This window comes from Triturus cristatus, chromosome 11 (assembly GCF_964204655.1).
Source record: "Triturus cristatus chromosome 11, aTriCri1.1, whole genome shotgun sequence".
Lineage (NCBI taxonomy): Eukaryota > Metazoa > Chordata > Amphibia > Caudata > Salamandridae > Triturus > Triturus cristatus.
Genome location: NC_140594.1, coordinates 336,416,099 through 336,437,363, shown reverse-complemented (window position 1 = coordinate 336,437,363; position 21,265 = coordinate 336,416,099).

Genomic DNA, 21,265 nt, shown 5'->3' with positions numbered 1-21,265 from the left:
TCCAAGATAGGAATATAGTGGCCAAGCTGGTCTATGGTGGCAGATTCTAGTCTATTGAATACAGGTCTAGAATAGACATTAATTAAGGCAATTTTCATCTTATCGGGGATTGACAGCAAGACGCATTGAATGTTGTTGTTAGGAGTTATCAATTGCTCTGCCTTGCACCCAAGATGTGTGCCCACCCAGATCGTGAGTCCACCAGACGGGCGCCCTCTCCCACCCTTTGTGGCCAAGATATTAAATGGGGCAAATCCTACCATATGGTGTTCTTCGCAAGCCCAGGTTTCTTGGAATAGGCAAATGTCTTGATTGTCCACAAAAGACCCCCAGTCAGGACATGGTAGTTTATTTTTCAGCCCTGCTAAATTCCACGAAAGAATTTGTAGCTCACTGCTCCTCAATCCTGCCCCTGTTGGTGCCTCCCTGGAGGAAGAATGGGGGGAGGGATATACAGCCTGATGGACCTTATCCGGTCTTACAAGTACTACACCTAATCCACCCCTATCAAAACAACCCACATGGGTATCACGAGAGATATAAGCAGCCTCCTCACTTGGATGGCTACCCACTGTTTGTGTACTATGCCAGTGGTCCAATACCGGACCGCTAACTCCATTCACACCGCTCTCAATGCAGCCTTCTTCAATAGATCGATCGGGTGCTGTTTCTCTCGAGTTTCGCCAATGAAATGACCCACCCCTAGTCAGTCAACCTCCTCAAGATTTTCATATCTGTTACTTACTGCAATATTATACAGAGGGCGCCTGGAAGGGTTACTCCACCTTCCTTCCATAAGGGGACCGGAGCCCGCAGTGAGGAGTGACGGAAGTACACTGTCTCTCTGATCCGAGTTTAGTTGGGGATAAAAGTAATCCAGCGAGTGAAGGCTTATTCCTGTGGGTGTGTGATGACCTACATTGGGGTGGATAGCAGTCTGCTTGCAGTATGAGGGTTGTTGAAGTTAATAACTACACACTCCCCTACCTCAGTTTTTCGGGCATCGCCCAACCAACCTACTCTGCGAACCATGATTATCTCCCCCACCCGGGCATACGCAAAATGCTTGAACCTAGCGAGCCAGAATAAGCATGTGTTCCTAAGGTCAAGCTGAGATTCCTTAGAATTCTGTGCGATTAAAGAGATGCCTGTCATTATGGCTACATAGGGAGCACAGGCTGGGGAAGATTTATACTAGGGAGGGAAGTCAACTTATTCTCACTAGGAGAAACCTGACTCGGTTGCGCAGTTTGTTTGCTAATAAACTCCCTACTCAAAGCCTTAGCCTTAACCCCTCCACTTGTTTCCATTGTACTCTTCCTATGACTAAGCTCGTGGGTGACTATTGTAGTTTTAGTGCTCGCTTCCCTTTGTAGACCACTGGTTGAGGGTATCCCAATTATATGCGCCCCCCCACCTTGTGGATGAGTTGAGCACTGGGTAGCGTCTTGACTTCCAGTGTCAGACCCTCCCCCTGCGTTCCTAGTCACAGGGTCAGTTCGTACTAAAGCTCCTAAGCCCTCCCAAGCTCTCTCCATTCTATCTAGACGGGCTACTAAAGGTGCTATTTATGGAGCAGGGTTTTCTATTTAAACTCAAACTTCAGTTTATATTTCTATATGTCATGATTAAAAGTTACTAACGATTAATTATTTAGTATTAATTTTTGTTGAGTGTTTTAATTAATCAACCTTACTAATGAAAGAATTACATGTGGGAATGCAATAGCATGGCTTAATTAATACGTGAACTAAGTTGGTGAGCAAATTAATTAAATATGTGTGGCTAAAGTGTTATTTGTTATGTGTTTGCGCTTTAAAATAATATGCTTTAACGCTTCTTTATGTTGCAAACTGCTAGTTAAATACATACACATAAGGGTATTGGTGGGAATTAACACTGTATAATCAATACGATGTAGTAACGTTGTTTTGTGTTTCTTTTAATTAAGATTGTCCATTTTGGCCTATTGAGAAATGGCCGACATCTACAGCCTGCATTTGAGTAGATGAAATATGAAAGAGGCCTTGCTGAATATGGTTGAAAATATGACCTCGGCCTCTGTCTGAGCTGAAAGTTACGAAAGGACAGCAGCTCTGGGCTTGTCGCCAGATATCCTTGGAGGAGAACAATTGTCACAAATGAACATTTTGATAAACTTGCGGTGGCATTACTATAATTCCGGAGAAGAGCATCCATGAATGTTGCAATTTTAGTTTGTGCTTCCTTTTTCCGTGTTTTTATTTTTGAGATATTCGAGAGCAGAGATTTTTCTAAATGTTGCGAGCCAACATCCTTTCCTGCTCGCTCTGCTCAATGGATGCTTAGAGCTTGTTTGTAACTTTTAATGTGTAAGTTTTGGTATAAATATTGTTAGACTAGAGAGGGTCTAAGGCCACTTCTTCCTGAACTTATGCTCAAGAGGATCGATGCTGATTGAGAGGACGGCGACTCGGGAGACTATACTGAGAGACCTGTCCTGACCTAATTACGACATTTAGCTAGAATAGGTAACTATGAGAATAATGATTTTGCTATTGGATGACTTTTCATTTGAACTAATTTAGATAAAGTAACCTTTGTTTGAATTACAGTGTCGGGTGGTTATTTCTTTGTCATTTATTGAGATCTCAAATGTGTTTTACTGTTTAAATCATGACTCGAGACAAATCAATTAGGTTGCATTGACCTCAAATTAGATGCAGATTGATTTAGGAGTTCTCTCGTATATTCAGTGTGGATAGAGTAATAGAATGAATGTTGGTGTGATGGGCCCTAGCGTATGGTGAGTGTATGTGCGTATAACTGTGGAATTACTCTGTCCGTGGAAGTAGGGAGAATTTATAAGCTCTGATCTGCAGCACTATTTCTTCTTGGATGGTGGCTCTTAATTTAGTTAAAAGATCCACCATCAGATTGTCTACCCATGTTGTGTGTTCTGCAGCTGGATTATCTATTTGAGTTTTACGCTTTAACTGTTCTGATTCGTATGATTCCAGTATATCAACCTGGTTAGTCACACATTGTTTTTTGTTTTTTGGCCCTACACCAGGTACTGCTTTACGTTTCCCTTTATTTAAAATATTAGTGAGCGTACTGGCCCTATGTGGTTGCTTCCTAGTTCGAGCAACCCACGGCGAAGGCACCCTGCTATGTGTCTGCCTATCTTGGGCCCTAGTTGTCATGGTGGGGAAATAACCAGAGGGGGGGAGTGACAATGAACTATACTGCAATATTTGAGTGGTGGTTGGTGACGGAGTCGCCTCAGATTCTCGTATGCAAATATCCGGAATAAGGGATAGCCTCCTTTCCGTGCGCTCTATTTCTGTGGACACCACCCCGATAGCCCTCTGAAGCATTTTATCTATAGCAGTGGTTGGGGGCTCACCTGCTGTTTTATTTTTGTTTACAACTGCCGTTTTTCCCATTTTCCCAATAGGTATCGTTACCACTCTTTTGCAAGAAGTACCTCATTTCCCCACTACCCAGATGTAACTAAACACCCTTAGGGGTTCATATAGGGCCCAAATTAAAAGTATAAACCACCTGTCTACACAGTTATACAGACATGTCGCCCTGTTCGGCACCCAATTCATTTACAACAAAGCCTTCCTATCAAGGTGGTGCTTAAACAGTGGCACAGCAATAGTCCATGTAAGTGAAGGAGCATGCAAATGTTCTTAGCTTTTGGATCAGAGTCATCAAGGTATTTGATTCTAGAACAGTTCCCACGAAAAATGGCTATATCAAATTGCTCCTTAAGACAAAACTTAGAGATAGGAAGAATGCATTTATTTTGTATCCTGACACTACAGAACTACCCAAGATTTCTTGTAGTAACGGGGGAAGAGAGGTTTGTGGATTTGAAATAAAAAATAGAATGTTATCTGCGTAAGCAGAAAGTTTCAAGTGATGTTCTCCATAAAGAAAACCAGAAATAGAAGTATTGTGGAGGATCCGAGATAAAAAAGGTTCAAGGGACAAAAGGAATAAAAGAGGAGAAAGGGGGCAACCCTGACTTACACCACGATGAAGTGAAAAACGATTGGAAACAAGACCATTAACTATGGTTGATGCCATAGGTGCAGAGTAAAGTAAGGCAACAAGAGAAATGAACTTAGGAACAAAGCCATGCTAACTAAGGGATTTAAAAAGAAAAGACCAGTCAACCCTATCAAAGGCATTTTCCGCGTCTATAGAAATCGCGGCTAAGGGGTAAGATAATGAAGAAGCCTTGTTTTAAACTTTAAAAAATAATTGGGAATTATCAGTAGTTAATCTGCCTTTGACAAAACCACACTGTTCAAGCCCAATTCAATGTGGGAAGGATTCAAGACGTAAAGCTAAAAGTTTAGCAAAAATGTTATTGTCAACATTTATCAAGGATATACAATGATAATTCTTACAGAATTTGGGATCTTTTCCTTTTTTTTTAATAAGACATATAGAAGCATCTAAGAAGGTTCTGCTTACCCTTCCAGTTAGGCAAAAACTTTGGAGAAGTTTAAAAATATTTGGGAGCAGTAAATTGGAAAAATGTTGGTAAAATTCAATGGAAAAACCATCTGGGCCAGGGGATTTATTTTTCTTTAGAGAGCTAAGGGAGGTAGCAACTTCCTGAGTGATGAATCAGTGTCTACGGAAGAAAAGTCAAGATCAGTAGAAGAAGGAGGGGGTATATTGCTAAGGTACGTATCAATAGACGCATCCAAGGCTGGTGCTTCTGGATTATATAAAGTCTCATAAAAATGTTTAAACTCATCTAAAATATCCTGATCTTTAAATAAATGCTTACCATCATCTGATTGGATAGAGTCTATCAATACCATTTCCTTCCTAGATTTAGGAAAATTAGCTAGAAGTGCACCAACCCTATTTCGTCCACCGTAATACAGGGTGCTACTTTGAAGTAAAGTAGAAGGGGCATTATCTGTAGAGGTTTTATTAAAGTGCAAATTTAGCACAGACAAGTTGTTGCAGCGTGGTGTCTAAGGAAGAAATATCAAATTGATGTTCCAAATGTTTTATGTTGGTTAACAGGGTTTTATGTTGGCTAAGAATCTGCTTTTTTTCCCTAGCTACAAAATCAATGATAAACCCTCGAGCAGTAGCTTTAAAACTATCCCATACCACATCAAGAGAAATTGATGGGGTCTCATTAAGAGAAAATAATTCCTCAGCAAAAGAAGTGAAAGGGGAGGAAAAAACTGGGTCTTGTAAAAGGAAATTATTGAATCTCCATCTGGAGGATTTGGAGTGAGAACAGAGCAGATCAAAATCAACAATGACCGGAGCATGATCCGAAATCAAAATGGGTTCAATCGTGGAAAAAATAACATTTTGAACTAAAGGTTTAGATAGGAAAATATACTCTAGACGAGTTAGGGTGCCATGTGGAGGAGAGAAGAAAGAAAACTCGGTCTTATCCGGGTTGCAGAATCTCCATACATCCACGAGGTGTGTCTGTGTGATTGTACTTTGAAATTGCTTATGAGTTTTGTGGGGAATAAAATGTACCTGTGATTTGCGATCAATAAAGGGGTCTATAATCTGGTTACAATCGACTTAAAGTATAAAAAAGTCATTTTTATGTTGAAAGTATTTACTTGTAATAGTGGGCCAAAAAGTATAATCTGGTTGTGTCGGACCATAAACATTAAATACAGTTAAAGGAATGCTATTAACAAGCAATGTAACCAAAATCCATCTACCTTCAGTATCTATGTCTTGCGTAATAATAGAGCATTTTGTTTTCTTATGACATAAAATAAGGACACCATTCTTTTTTGTATTAGTGGGGGAAACAAAAACTGAACCAACCCAATTACATTTAAGCTTAAGTGCCTCAATTTTCGTTAAATGGGTCTCTTGTAACAAGACGAAATCAGGGTTGTAGGAGGCTAAATAGGAAATGATTCTCTGCCTTTTTATAGGATTATTAAAACCTTTTACACTCCATGTAACAACTCTGAACGGAAAAGAAATAACATTATATATAAAACAAAGTTAACAATAATATACAAGCCTAAAGAACATGCCAAGAAAAGAGCATAATCGTTGAGAGAGATAGATAGAATAAAGAAATAATAGAATACTATAAGGGAAAGTGAGGGGAATGCATCACTACAAAGAAAGAGGAAAAAAGGAGAAAAAAGTAAGAACAAGAAGAGACAGTACATGTCATAAGTCGACTGTGATACATACCTTACAGAGGAACAAGGGTAAAATTAGGGGTGGCAACACACAAAACATGGACAGCACACCCAACAGAGAGGGCAACGCACCACATCAGAATGCCATACGTAACACCAATAATATCAGGAACATAAGGCGAAGAGAAACCAAATTCCATGAAATCAGTAAAAATACAATAAAAATAGAACATAATGAGAAACCCAAAATAAAAAGAGAGATCCAGTTAACAAGGAATAATGTTACAATAAAGACAAAAGGGAATAAATACAACAGACAAGGTAACTAGAATCAATTTGAAGATGAAGGACCAGCAATTTCCATTGAAGATGGAGAGTGAAATTGAATGAATTTTCTGAGATCAGCAGGACTTTCAAATGAAGAAGTCTTATACAAGAATGTAACCTTAAACAAGCAAGGGTGAAATAATCCATATCTTCCACCAAGAGAACGAAGAGCAGGGCGAAGGTCCAGAAATTCCTTACGATGCTTGACGGTGGCTGACGAGACATCTTGAGAGATGTACAGTCTAGTACCAGTCCAGGAAAGCTGTTTCTTGAGTTTAGCTGCATTTAAGACTTTTATAAGATCAGTAAATTCTAAAAATAGAAGAATTACTTCACGGGTTCTAGAGAGGCAGAGGAGGAAGACAAGCGTGGACAGTGTGCGCGCTGGATATTTAGCTTGGTTGATGTGGAGAGATCAAGGAGCTGTGGCAAGAAAGTGGTGAAAAAGGCAACAGGGTCATCTCCTTCAAGACCTTCAGGAAGGCCATACACACAAAGATTATTATGTTGGTTTCCATTTCTAAGGTCCTCAGACGGTTTTTAAGTTGCAAGACCTCTTGCTCCAAATGGGAAATTCTAGTCGATGAATCCTGGTTGTCACTTATCTGTTGCTCCACAGAAGATAGACGAGAGCCCATATCAGACCACTTATTATCCAAAGTCTGTAAGCGAAACAGACTTGAAAGGTCGCAATGCCCGTATCTCCTGCAGGACAGTTTCCAACGAGATAGGGGACATTGATAGGGGACATTGATTTAGGAGGAGACGGCGGATCTTGTTTGACTGTAGATGAAGGCAATTGTGTCTTAGGAGCAGAAGCAGGCGGAGTCGTAGAGCGAGAAGACACCGACTGCAACATTTCCTCAACTGACTGTGAGGAACTATGTAAGGGTGAATTCAGAATAGAGCGAGGACCTGGTACGTTATGAGAATGACCTTTGGCAGAACGTAGTAGATCTTTGCTTCTTCCCATGAGCTAGCGCATTGAAATAACAGGAATTCCTTGTGTCTCAGTTTAAGCAAACAGTGAAGGATACTGCGACAAAGATGAAATCTCCCCAAGTAAATACTTCTTTAAAATCAGAACAGTGCTCCATTGTAACAAATTGGGAGAGAGAAAGTCACACAAAAAAAAGCACGATAATATCAAAAACTTATGTAGACTTGAAGTCATTCAACAATGTGAGAAAAATAGAAGTAATAATAGCTGAGTAGGAGTTAAGGCTTAAAAAACTACAGGAAACACGACATTCCTGAAGAGAATAGGGTGGTCTGAGGTAAAAAAAAATGCACCGAGTAAAATACAAAATGGCGGTCGCTGCGGTAGAAAAAAGACATCACCTGCGATAATTCAGCCCATTAAAGGAATAAATGAGCGCTGGAGGCAACATCTCGAGGAGTAGGCATTCCGATATCAGAAAATGCCCGCAGGCAGCTGAAAATCCCTTTTTTAACGCCGGAATCACAACTAGGCGGCCATCTTGGGTCACGTCAGGCGCCGCCTCCCAACGTGATTGTCTTAACCATGCATATGCATGGTTAAGGCAATGCACAGTCTAGCTGCTAACTGCTGGCCGGTGTAAGCAGGAAGCAGCCAAACAGCAGGAAAGATCGGGAGAGGACGCAACACGGTGAAGTAAGTGGGGCTGGTGCCGGGTTTTGGGGTAGTTTGTATGGTTGGGGTGGTGGAGCGGGTCGGGGTAGTTTTGAGGGCTGGGGTGTTTGGGGTAGTTTTCAGGGCTAGTGGGGGTTTGAGATAGTTTTCAGGGCTGTGGGGGTCAGGGTAGTTATAAGGGCTGGGGGTTCTGGGTTTTTTTCAGGGCTGTGGGGGTTTGGGGTACTTTTCAGGGTAGGGGGTTTCAGGCTAGTTTTTAGGAATGTAGGCTCAGGGTAGTTTTCAGGGCCTGGGAGTCAGATTGTTTTCGCGATTGGGGGTACTAGTTTTCAGGGCTGGAAGAGGGATTTATTTAGGAGGGAGGGGGTAGTTTAGGAATCAGGGCTGGGGCTTGGTGGCCGTTATAAGGCTCAGGGTGGCGGGCAGGGATAGTAATACTTTTTGGGGCTTAGGGGGGCTGGGTAGTTTTTAGGCTCAGGGGTGAGTTGGGGTAGTCTTTCGGGATTAGGGTAGGAAGGGATAGTATTTAGGGCTCGGGGTCGGAGTAGATTTTAGGGCTTAGGGGAGGGTGGGGTAGTTTTTATGACTGGAGACAGGGAAGTTACTAGGGTTCGGGAGGGGAGGGTGTTGGTTTTCAGGAGGGAGGAGGGTAGTTTAAGGACTCAGGGCAGGGTCAGGGGTCGGGGGTTAAGACTTACCTGTCAAGTCTTAAGCAAGGATATGTTTTTACCATATATGCCTTAACAACACATAATTCATTGTAAAGGCATGCATGGTAAGGGCATGTTCGTGGTTAAGACTTGTATTGTTGAGGCTGCGTGGAATCGGCATGCATGGTAAATGCATGCGTAGTTCCATCACACAATCGGTTGATTATCACTAGAAGTTTAATGGAAATGCTGCCTTAGCTGGAAATGTAGAAATGGTTGTCATCACCTCCAAAGTAATTAATGCACATAACCAAACAGAACATAATAACGTAATACAAGCAACAACATAACAAAATCGTACCGGGTCCCAACATAACAACCATAACAGAATGAAAGACAAGCAGACACAGTGTAACACAACAATAGCACGATGCAACAAAAAAAAACGTAGTGCAATCCATCATCACAATTAAAAAATGCAACACAACAAATATGCACAAATATTCTTCATATACATTACCACCAACACAGATCTGCTTTTGTAATACTGTGGTAAAAAGGGAATAGAGTAAACGTTGCCTTACTTCCAGCGAAGGACATGAAATGGCACAAAAAAAACAAGAACAAATTGTGATTCAGACGATCATATCTATTATAATTCCTACAATGATGTACACTGACGTTAAAATGTACTGTACCCTTGTACCTGCCTTAACATATAATCTGAAAACTGAAAATCCCAGCAGCCGTACAGTTTGTGCATCATTCTATGTGTGCAGTGCACAGCCAACCCCTGTGTTGATCGACTCTACACCCCATTGTACAAGCGTGATCGTAATCTAGCTAGAATCAAGGTTCAGAATGAAAATATTATCTTTTCCCTTAACTCACTATTTAGCTGCAGAATGCCCCCCTTTAGTTCTAAGAGATGTGTCCCTTCATGGAGTAGAAAGGACTGCAATAAGTATATTTAGTTTCATTCTGTCTGCGATGATCCCAAGAACCTCCTCTTTCACCAGGACCAAATGATTAAGTGGTGCAGGAACGTGGTGTCTAATTTTAGTTGTTTATTCGCCCATAGAGTATGTTCTACGGTGCGTTCTGCAAGCCCAGGTATCCCTTTAACGTTATTATTAAACCTCCAAGGTTGAAGTTTGTGTTCCCAAGAGTTTCCGTTTCTCAGATGATTAATGAATGACCAGATATAAGTAAGGGCTTTGTTTCAGGACGGTTTTACTTTACCCAGCATTTTATTTTGCATGAATAAAACCGAGATACATGCATATTTTATGGGCTCCACGAATCAGTGCACCATTCCAGTTTTTTTTATTTTCTTTTTCTTTTTTAGATAGTTATATTCTCCACATGAGCTTCGATCAGATATGATTTGTATTGACAGGAGTGATGACAGAGGCATTCCGAAATCTCCATGGGTCTTAAACCCCTTAGCAGGATTTATGTACTTTTAAAGGCACTCTTTATAATACATTGGGATATTCTAAAAAATGGGACTCTCCAATCCTCCAAAAACCTATGGGCCTCATTTATGACATTTTGGAGAAGGGCAGCACAGCAAGGCAACTTGCTTCACTGCTCTACGCCAAAGTAAAAGGGCAGGAATGCACTGTATTTAGGCACCCTAGTGCCAACGTAGGCACCCTTGCACCATTGTGCAAGGGTGTCTCCGTTGCAGGCAGAAAACAATCCTATGAGACATTTTCCTCTTTCTCTGTGTTTTGGTTTTAATTAACCAAACAATAAAGACTTCTTCTTCTGCAGAATGCAGCACACAGAAAGAGGAAACAAATGAGGACAAATAAATATATGTATCATCATTACTCCCCATCTCAGGAGGCGTATGGATTTGGCGTTTCCCCAGGTTTACATGTTTTTGTAATTCTGGGGAAGTGTCAAATTCCATGGGTGTTGCGTGGGAAACCACCCCCCGGAACAAACATAGAATGCCTCCCGGGCGCAGAGTAAGGCAAACCTCGCAATTTCTCACCTTACTCATGATTTATGAGACACCTTAAATCACACAGGGTGGCTTTTCGTGGATTCATAAATCTTTACGAGAGCCCTGCGTCACGCATTTACGTGGTTCAAAGGGGATGCAGGGCTCTCATAATTAAGCCCCTATTTACGGCCATGACTAAACCTTGTCTGAAGAGGTGTACAAGATGTAGTGTGAAGGTTGAAGGGAGAAAATTGTCAGGAGCAAAAACAACAGCTAGCGAGAAAGTGGTAGTTGTGAAGATGAATGCACAAAACCTTCAAAGACTCACGAGATGGATGCCTCTGGGTAAAGTGGGGCCAGCAACATGCCCCCAAAGACAGAGTCCAACATTTTCGTGTCGCGCAGACCGAATCGGAATGGCCGTCCTAATCGGTCAAAGTACTCGTTCACCCGGAACCCGTGTCCAGCTGTACAATTCAGCTCTGAAAGACTCAGACTGTCCGAATGCCTTTCAGAACTGATTCGGACTGACCGAAAGGTTTCCGGGCATTCTAATCGGTCATTGGGAAATGTGCACGATTCATTCGGAAACAAGGGTTCCGAATCGGATTCTCCAATAACGTTCCAATTCAGAGTCTTTCCTAAAGAGATCATAATTGGCCCCTAAGTTGGAGGAGCAATTGAAAAACTGTTAAAGCCTCAATATGGAAAGCGAATGAAGTTGCCAACTACAGAAAGCACCAAGGTGGACGTTTAAAACATTGGTTGCAACTTGCCATACTCATATGTATGAGTTAGCATGGACTTTCAGTGACCTAGAACACTTTGGTTATATTAGAAATTGTTTGGAGATGATAGATTAGTATGTCCTCACTATTTTCTCCTGGTACTGACATTTATTTATAATGATTAGATTAGATTCCTGGTTTGACAAATATCAGTTTGATAACTGCATCATCTACCATGGAAGTAGGAAGCTCTATTTAATATGCTCATGTACTAACAACTTTATCAAAAAGATTCAAGGAAAACCCCATTCGTGCTCCCTTCCATTTTGTCTTCTCACCTTGTTCACTGCAATCATTTACTCTGTATATTCCCAACAGAGGGCACTTTGGCTCGATCTCTGGATTGATTAATGGCTATATAGGATAAAGTAACCCTATCGATACATTATAAAGCTATTGCCAGCCACTGAGGAGTTCCATGACCATACAGAGGAATGAAGCTGAAGGCCATTTCTTTTTTAAGGTTAAGGAACTCAAAAATGACTTCAACTATCCTTATCATGTATGGAAGGTAATACTTTGTCTTGTAATTCATGGTCACACCATCACCTTTCCCACAAACCACCTACATCTTGATGTGTGGCTTTTTCATATGAAAGAGAGAGTATGTTTGCAAACATATAGAAACAATAGAATCTCTATGCAAACGTAAACACATCACAAAAGGTATTAGATATTTGTTGGAAGAAGATATTTAAATCAGATTAAGTCATTTAAAAAACAAAACGATGCAGTAGCTCATAATGTTTATAATCTTGCATAAAGATTCTAAGCTTTTTACAATAACTGAGTGCAACAAATAAACATGTTGCCGTACATATCTCTTTGCTGTTTACTTAATACGGCTAGAAAAACTTAGCGGAAGAAAGAAAAGCCTTATTTTGTTTCTGTTCTATTTGTTCTATATATTTTATTATGCTTTGTGACCTGACCTCAATTTCCCCTTGGCTTTTGGGTCTAGCAGCAGACATTGTGACATCGGACGAAATTAGAGACAGATGTTTATACAGGGATTATATAATATATATGGGATAATGTACCTCTAAGTGTATCTAAGGATATTGCAAATCTTTGAGGAGTTCAATGACCATAGTGAGGCACCAAACCAAATGCTGAGTCCCTTTATAGGTGCATGAGAGTCCAAGGTGCCATGTTGCTCTGTATAACATGTGGTTGTAAGACCTTCTCTTCGAGTTATGGCCTACCTGCAGGAGGTTTGTAGCTTCTCTATCCAAGAGCATAGAAATATAAGCAGAGATGAGTGTGGCATATCTACTGTTGCACGTTTACTCTCCATCCATAAAGTTACAGTCTCTCCTGTCACTGGTAGAGGTAGGTGGGTAGGCAAGTACTAGCATTCATGACTAACTCCTGTTACACTGGATGGGGAAATAAGTAGACCTTGGTAGGTGTGGCTTACTTTTATCACTGAGAGAGGCTGTGGAATGTAGTCTGAACTAGACCCAGAATGTGTGGGCACTGGGAGAGGTAGACGGAATTGGGCTGAGTAGGACTTGTACATATTGTTAGCAAACTCCATGGATGCAGGAGGCCATACTAGGTCCCAAACTCATGCGGGTGAGGCCCCAGAGTTGGAGGAAGGGGAGCTCTTAGCAGCAGATGAAAGACAAGCTGTGGCATTGCTAATCACTTATTGTAGGAAAGTTCCTATTTTTGCATGTACAGCCTGATTTTTTCCTCACTTATGTTCCTGGTTTTTATATTCTACACACTGAGGTACTGCTGTCTGTTGGACTTTCCCCTGTCTGCAGGATCATTCCCAAGCTTTTTTGCCCGTGCCCTCCACTTTTTGTTGGATTCGTTTTTTTTGGATTTAGGACTCCGTGGACCCTACCACTGCTAACCAGTGCTCTAGTGCTTAAAACATAGTAATACCCAATTGGCATATTTGATATACTTATAAGTCCCTATTAACCCCTTCAGTGCCACGCCCTTTCCCCCTCCTGTGCCGGGCGTTGCACTAGTGGGTGGGGTTCATGACGAGATAGTCTCGTCATGGGCACAGCGCAACCGTGCTCCATGACGAGACTATCTCGTCATGGGCACTGAAGAGGTTAAAGTGGACCTGCATGTCCCCAGGGCCTAAAAATTAAATGATACTAGTTGGTCTGATTGTGTCACCCACTTTAAGCACTTCAGGCGTGCCATTGCAGCATCTCTGAATGCATTGCCATTTCAATCTGGCAAAGCAAACCTTTTGCAAGGCCAAACGTCCTTTTTTAATGTTGTTGTTGTTATTGTTGTTATGGGCATTTCTAGAGCGCGCGACTCACCCTGGGGCATCTCAGCGCTATACATAGTGATCTACTGAGAGGGGAGGGAAGACACGTCAGCTTAGGTAGAGACTGTAAGCACTCAGAACAGGAAGGTTTTCAGTTGTTTCCTAAAAATAGTGAAGGAAGGGCAGGTGCGTATGCAGATGGGAAGTGCGTTCCAGTAACGCGGTGCAAGATAAGAGAAAGCCCTGCCCCCGGCGCGGGTAAGACGGATTAGGGGGTCTTCAGGAGCTCCAGCGCATTTGATCGTAAGTTAAGAGTAGAGGAAGTTTTAGTAAGTTTATTTGCCAGGTATTTTGGACCTTTACCGTTTAAGGCCTTATACGTGAGGCAGCAGGTCTTGAAATGTGCTCGCTTCGAAATAGGGAGCCAATGAAGGTCTAGAAGTAGCGGAGCTGACGGCGTCCCAGCGGGGAGATTTAGGATCATTCGAGCAGCGGTGTTTTGAATAACCTGAAGTTTTTTTAACAGTGTGGGGCCAAGTTCCGCCAGCAAAGCATTACCATAATCGAGGCGGCTGATCACCATGGCCTGGACTAGAGTTCTACGATGCTTGATGGGGAGAAAGGGAAGAATCTTCCGTAGTAGTCTAAGGCTAAAAAAACAGGAGCTAGAGATTGCAGCAACGTGATCCTTCATGGAGAGGGTCTGGTCGATTTTAATACATATAAGTCACCCCTATGGTAGGTTCTGAACAGCCCAAAAGTCAGGGTGTGCTGTATTTAAAAAGTACAGCATATGCTTTTCAGCTTGACACTACTGTTGGAACATGGTTTATTAGTCGGTGCAGGTAGGTACCTACAAATAGTAACACCACAATCAAAAATAAGGTCTAGTGAAGTTCTTAATAAATTAATACTTGCTCAACCCTTGGTAGCTTGACTGCAAGCAGACAGGCTTAACTTAGGAGACAGGTGTGCAAAGAATGTAAAAACAACAATACATTAAATAGGTAAGACACAACACAGAATAAAAGACCATCACCAATTTATAAAAAATAGGAAATATTTTTATGATGACTTTGACGCCAAAATGACAAAAATCCACTTTTACTTTCTAGTGCTCAAAAGCTAAAAGTGCCAACTTGGGACAGCTGGTCATGCTTGCCCGGGACAAAGTCAAAGTTTCAGGCTCACCACGATGGAGCGCGGGTCGGATACAATGAGCGGTAGGGCCCGGTCAAGTTTTCACCTTCTGACTTAGTTACTTTTTTCAAGCTTTTCCTTTCAACGTCGAACGGTTCTCCCCTTCAAGCTGGGTAGTGGTTCAATGATGGTGGCTTGGCTCAGCACAATGCCTCGGTCGAATACTGGAAGTCTCATCAATGAAGAAAACCTCTGGAGCTTCAATGGGGCAAACCTGGATCTCAGGTAGAGTTGTGGTTCAAAGTCGCTGGATTGACTCTCGACACCGAGTTGGTACACTTCTGGAGCGTTTTCGACCCAAATTCGCGATGTGCAGCAGAGTTTTTTCCCTGCTCGTGATCGCAAACGGTAAGTTCGAGAACAGTAAGTTTGCGAGTGCGAGCTGCTGCTCGGGTAGAATTTCTACCCGAGCGGCAGGAATACCAGCACAAATTGCAGTTCGCACTGCACTCCACCACTAGCGGAACTTCGTGGAGTTTTTTTGTAACTTCGTGGAGCTCCGCGTAGCAAATCTCCGTGAACTACACCCAGGCCTGGTCCACTTCACCAATCAAAGGTTTCAGAATCTCTGAGTTGCCCCTAGGGAAGTTGGGAATAGAAGACCCACAATGTACCTGACCGAATGCTGAAAAGCCCACTGGACACTGTCCAGCTGGTTTCTTTTTGGTGGACATGACGCAGGTGGAGCTCTTTTAACTTGTTGCTTTCAAGGAGTCCACTCCTTAAACTTTTAGATGCAGAAAAAGTCCTTTATTGATAAAGCCCAAAGTGTGCAGCAGGTGCAGTCTTTCTGAGTGCAGTCCTGTTTGTGCAGGCCAGGGGTTCAGCAGGACAGTCCTTCTTCTTCTTGTTTCTTCAAGGCATGAATCTGACTTACTGGAGAGCTCTCCCATATTTATCCAGGCTTCTGGGATGGAAAGCAGGGGGCACCCCTGACCAATGGTGTGAGAGTACCACCCTGAATGATAACTACTTCCCCTGAAGTATGGAAAATTCTTGTCCCTTAAAGCACTGTTCCTCAAAAATCAAAATGGAGAATCTCTCTTGTGGAGTTTCATGTCTGGCTACCTCAGCTAAAAGATGTGGCTTATGTTCCCAAGCACTCCCCTTCCTGTCCCTCTGCTAATTCAGTTACAAGGGCTCCCATATGGCCGGGGGTACAGGACGTGGTTTGATCTGGGTGGGCTTGGGTCCTCTCCTAAGTGTCTTTCCCTCTTTGAAGATCAGCTTGGTTACCCGCCCTCTGTCCTGCTTTTTGCTCTGAAGCTTGCAGATCTCCTCCCACCAGATGCCTCTTTGTTTGTTTTCAGACCACTTCATAATACATCAGAGCAGTTTGGCACAGCCTGTCAGGAGAGACAGCGCTAGAGCTATATTCAGGCAGATTAGGAAAGCAAGTTCTATAACTTCTTTTCTGTCATAGTTATAATAAGCATAACCTTGGCAAGTTGTTGGATTTATCCTAACTATTATTTAGATACTTTGAATTATCATTTGTGCTCCTTCCTGTCAATAGTTAGAATGTATTAAAGTTTAACAAAGCCTTCCGATGTTAGCCTATGGAGCTAATGCACTACAAAGGGAAAGACGAAATTGGCTGTTTTTTCCTCACCAGGGCTTATAAAACAACGTTTATAATGTTCCTGCTTACATCAACATGGCACCCTTCCCTTGGGGCACCTAGGGTACAGATTAGGGATGACTTATATGTATAAAAAAGGTAGTTTAAGACTTCAGAAGTACTTGAAATTCCAAAGTCAAATGTGGACATAGTTTTATTTTAAAAGCAGCCTGCAAGGCAGGGCCGGCTTTTAAAATGACAACAGGCACCACAACAGTGCCCACTTAAGTGCATTAAATCTACTGCACCTCTAAACCTACATGCCCTACTATATACTTGGGGCTCACAGGTAGGTTGTCATACCAATTCTAATTTCACTTAGTTAATAAATAATTTTTAAAGAGAGCAGTGGGACTGGACCTGAGTAGCAGAACCTAGGTCACAATTATAGTCAGTAACTTCTAGTATCAGTCAAAAAATAGGGTGATCAGAGACAAAAGGATGACTTTCTCACAACTACTTAAAGGCCTATCTCATCCATAGGGTTTAACAGTTTAGCTTTATTTATTACTGTATGATTAATTAAAACCATTGCAATACATGTGTATCTTGCAGCAACTAAAATGTAATAAACAGATCACACACATGATATTAAAACTGCACCTGTTTAACCATTACCCTAGTATAAACTGTCACAGTACATATATATATATAGATATATATCTTTTGGTGGTAATATTAAATATGAGCAGCAGTGCCCAACTCGAAGCCTGGATTGTTTGGCGAGGACATACACAGACGATCGACATTGTAGTTAGCTAATGCCTTCAAAACAATTGGAAAAATGAAAGACAAACTCACCTGAACGTCGTTAAGTGAGTCAGCAAAAGCGCAACAAGCAGCTGAACCGACCTGACCAAACCAGAGTGGCGGCATCGGAGGATGTGCTGACTTCATAAATAAACCGTACGTTAAGTAACCCTGGGCAAAGCACTACGCTATGCTCACATAGTTTGCGCTAACTCGCACTACGCAAATTGCACGTAGCACAGTGTAAACACGCGTAGCATAGTGCAGCGGTCATTTTTTGCTTGCTCGCGGTCCTCAATGTCAAGTTGGCGACCGCAAGCAAGCAAAATGACATTTTCCTAATTCGCGATCAGCAACATCAAGTTGCCGATCGCGAGCGTGGAAAATAAACCTCCCGGCGAGATTCTCAATGTGGGGAGGTCAGGTTTCTCATTGCGAGTGGTCGCGTATGCTCGCGTTAAGAAAGCTGCCGCTCGAGTAAAAATCTACTTGAGCGGCAGAAAACTACAGCTCGCACTGTGCAAGATGCCGTTTTCAATGATTGCACAGTGCCGGATGCTTGTCCGCACTGTGCAATCATTGAAAATGGCATCTTGCACAGTGCGAACAGGGTACTACGCAGTTCGCGAAGTGCTATGCGTAGCTCGTGTAGTGCGAAGTGCACTTTGCGTAGCTACGCGTAGTGCTATTTCGCGAACTACGCCCAGGGTTAAAGGTAAGGCTGCTTTGCAAGGCGCACTGGGAGCTATTGAAAGGCAGCAGGCTGTGAGCGGTGATAGCACAGGAATGCAGAAGAGCTGTATTGTTCGACTCTGAGTGTTTTGCGCGGGGAGATACAATCAAAAGGCATCGCAACAATGCTGCAGTTTGCTTACACTGCAACGAGCACAAAATCACCAGCTCTTTGTTCAACATTAATCACACCTTTAAAAACCACTTATAATCATTGTAAAGAAATATATTAATTTATACAACCTAAAACATACTTTGAGTCAAAGGTCACATGCAAATTGTGCCTACAAGAACGGAACCAAAAACTGAATTGACACGCACTCCCACTGCCAAGAACAAGGGAGAAGTAGACTGAATATAAGGATATGTTATGATCTTGAAACAAGGATAAAGTGGAATATAAACGCACAATCCATTGAACACCATAATGACCCTACAACTTATACAGCAGCAGCTGGCAAACCGAAATACAAGTCATGGAGGCAAGAGTTACTAAAAGACAACTTAAAGTGGAATCGCTCTTTAGAAGTAACAGAAATGTGCCATTGGGAAATAAAACAATAGACATGACAGATCAACAACCGCGTGAAAGGAATCTAAAGAACATATTCTTACAACTGGAAAAAACAATTTAAAAGGAAATCACAAAGGGGTGAGATATCATAACAATAGAGAAATATTTGGAGGTTAATAGAGTACAAAGAGGCTTGCGGATCTTTACCCTACCTAATCATCCGGAAACCAAACCGTAAATGCTAGAGTAATGGGGCCGAAATAATATGCTATGCTCACGCAACATGATGCAAATCATTATAAAATACGATAAGAAAGACCTGGATGAGATTCACAAAACAATTGAGGATCTTGAAACCCAAATACAATATTTAAGAAAGGAAGAGGAAAGCAGTCAATATAGAAAAGACATGGAAATCAAGTTAGATAAAAAGAAATAGAAGAAAGGAAACAAAGGAAATTCAGATGAGATGAAAGGGACTCCGAAATTGGCACAATATTCACCTTTGTGAAAAGATTTACTAATCTAAAAAAACAATTAACGGATTAACAAACAAAAGGAAATTAATCTGATGCGACAATAAGCGAGTCAGAAGCTAAACTGAGTGAAGGAGAGAATGTTGCAACAACACACTTCAAAAAAATGTCTTTTTTAGAGGAAATGAGACTTTTGTATATAGATCAAAGGCCAGGCAAAATGAGAGGAAGAGGACAAACATCAATACAAAAGCGTGGACGAGGACAAGGAAAAGTAATTGAGCAAATGCAGAAAGACAAGGAGAATCCTCAGGAAGCGCAAACCAATACCCCTTACGCAGTAAACAGAGGAAATGAGCCCAACCGAAGAATCCAGTACCAAAATTAACATGATTATCAATTTATCCAACCAAACCGTAACTGACAACCAATGCAGGGTTCTAAAAAAAGAACTAACCTTCTGCCCAGAAATACATCATGACTTTGGAGTGACCAAAATTGACACATACAAATTTGTTTGAAAACTGAAACTGTCCAAATTCTTTTCAAAATACAAAAAGGCACCTATGCCCAGCACAGAGGAAGTCCCTGCACCCACGAGTATATTCATTGATCAAATGTCCGACGTGAAAACAATATATGATCTAGCTCATGACTTACAAGATGAAGACATGCATGAATCAGACATTCTAAGAGAATTGGAAGTAAACACCACCGGTAGAGAAAAAAATAACTTTAAACCCAAATCCAAATTCTGCCCGACTTTGAACACAGGTAATAAAATTGATCTCTACTACGAATTGATAACACCAGATTTAGAAATGTTAAAAAACAAAACACGTACCAACAAGAAAGAGAGTCTCACCCCTTCCGGAAGGCAAGCCTTACATAAATGAATGAGCAACGAGAATCTAGAGATCAAATCAGCAGACAAAGATGGGAATTTCGTCCTAATGGAAAAAACACAATACAAAAAAGAGGTACTTTGACAACTCAGCGTTTTAGCAAACTACAAAAAATTCAAAACAAATCAGATCAATGAACTGACATTAAACTTGCAATCAAAAATCAATGGATGGTTTGAGAAAGGGTTACTGACCAATGAGGAAGTAAAGTTCCTCAGGAAAGACAATCCAACAATCCCAACAATCTATTTCCTACCTAAAATACACCAAACACTGATCAACCCACCAGGGAGACCTATAGTTTCAAGTTGTGACAGCGTGTATGAACCTATATCGGAATATGTTGATTGCTTCCTGGCACCAATAGTAACCACACTAAACTCATACATAAAATACACTGGTGATTTCTTGAGAATCCTTGATAACACACAGTGGCACAATGGATATCTTCTGGCAAATATTGATATGGTATCCCTCTACACATCCATCAACCATGAAATGCAGCTATGTGCATTGGAATACTTTCTGGGCCAGAGACACATCAAATAATTTGAACACTCCAGTGTTAGACCTGTCAGCCCTAGGGTGGTCTTACCCCGTTTTTTTGCCCTTGTCACCTCATTTTTGCCACCACCTTTTTGTTGGCCCTAGGTCTCTGGGCGCCTTACCACTGCTAAAGAGTGCTGAGGTGCAGGTGCTCTCTCCTAAGAACATGGCTGCCACAGGCCCCTGCTACTGCGGAGTGGCCATTGCATACACACACTAGTGGTTAGGAGCAGGCTGGGACATCTTGATACAGTATCTTTACCATCCTGCCTTTTTGTCCCATAGCCATAGACAGTTATGCGGAAGCTCCTGGAACCTTCCAGCCCTGGGAGGGATTATGCTTTGCTGCCTTTGCAGGAGGGTCACCTGACCTGGGGGTATAAGAGGAAAGGAGGGAAACTGAACTAGTCAGTTAGGGCACCACTGGACCTGGGGGAACCTCTGCTGGTGCGTTGGGTCTAGGGGAGAAGCCTACACTACTGGGACTGACTGAGTCTAGGCCCTGCTGTACCCAAGTTAGATGCCTGCTGATCTTGCCTCGTGAGGGGGCAACCCAGGGAACCATCTCCAGTGTGCTGCAGAGACCCACCCTGCCTCTGATGCCTGACAACTCCACCCCTGTTCTCCCCCTCATAAGCCTGCCAGGGGGACCTGCCATCTTCTTTCCCCTCTAAGCTAAGTGCTGCCCTGGAACGATAAACTGTCGTTATGAACCCTCCAAGACCTGCAGGTAAAGCGCTGTGCACACCTAGCGCTGTGCTGCCGGAACTGCGCCCCTGAGAAAGAAGTT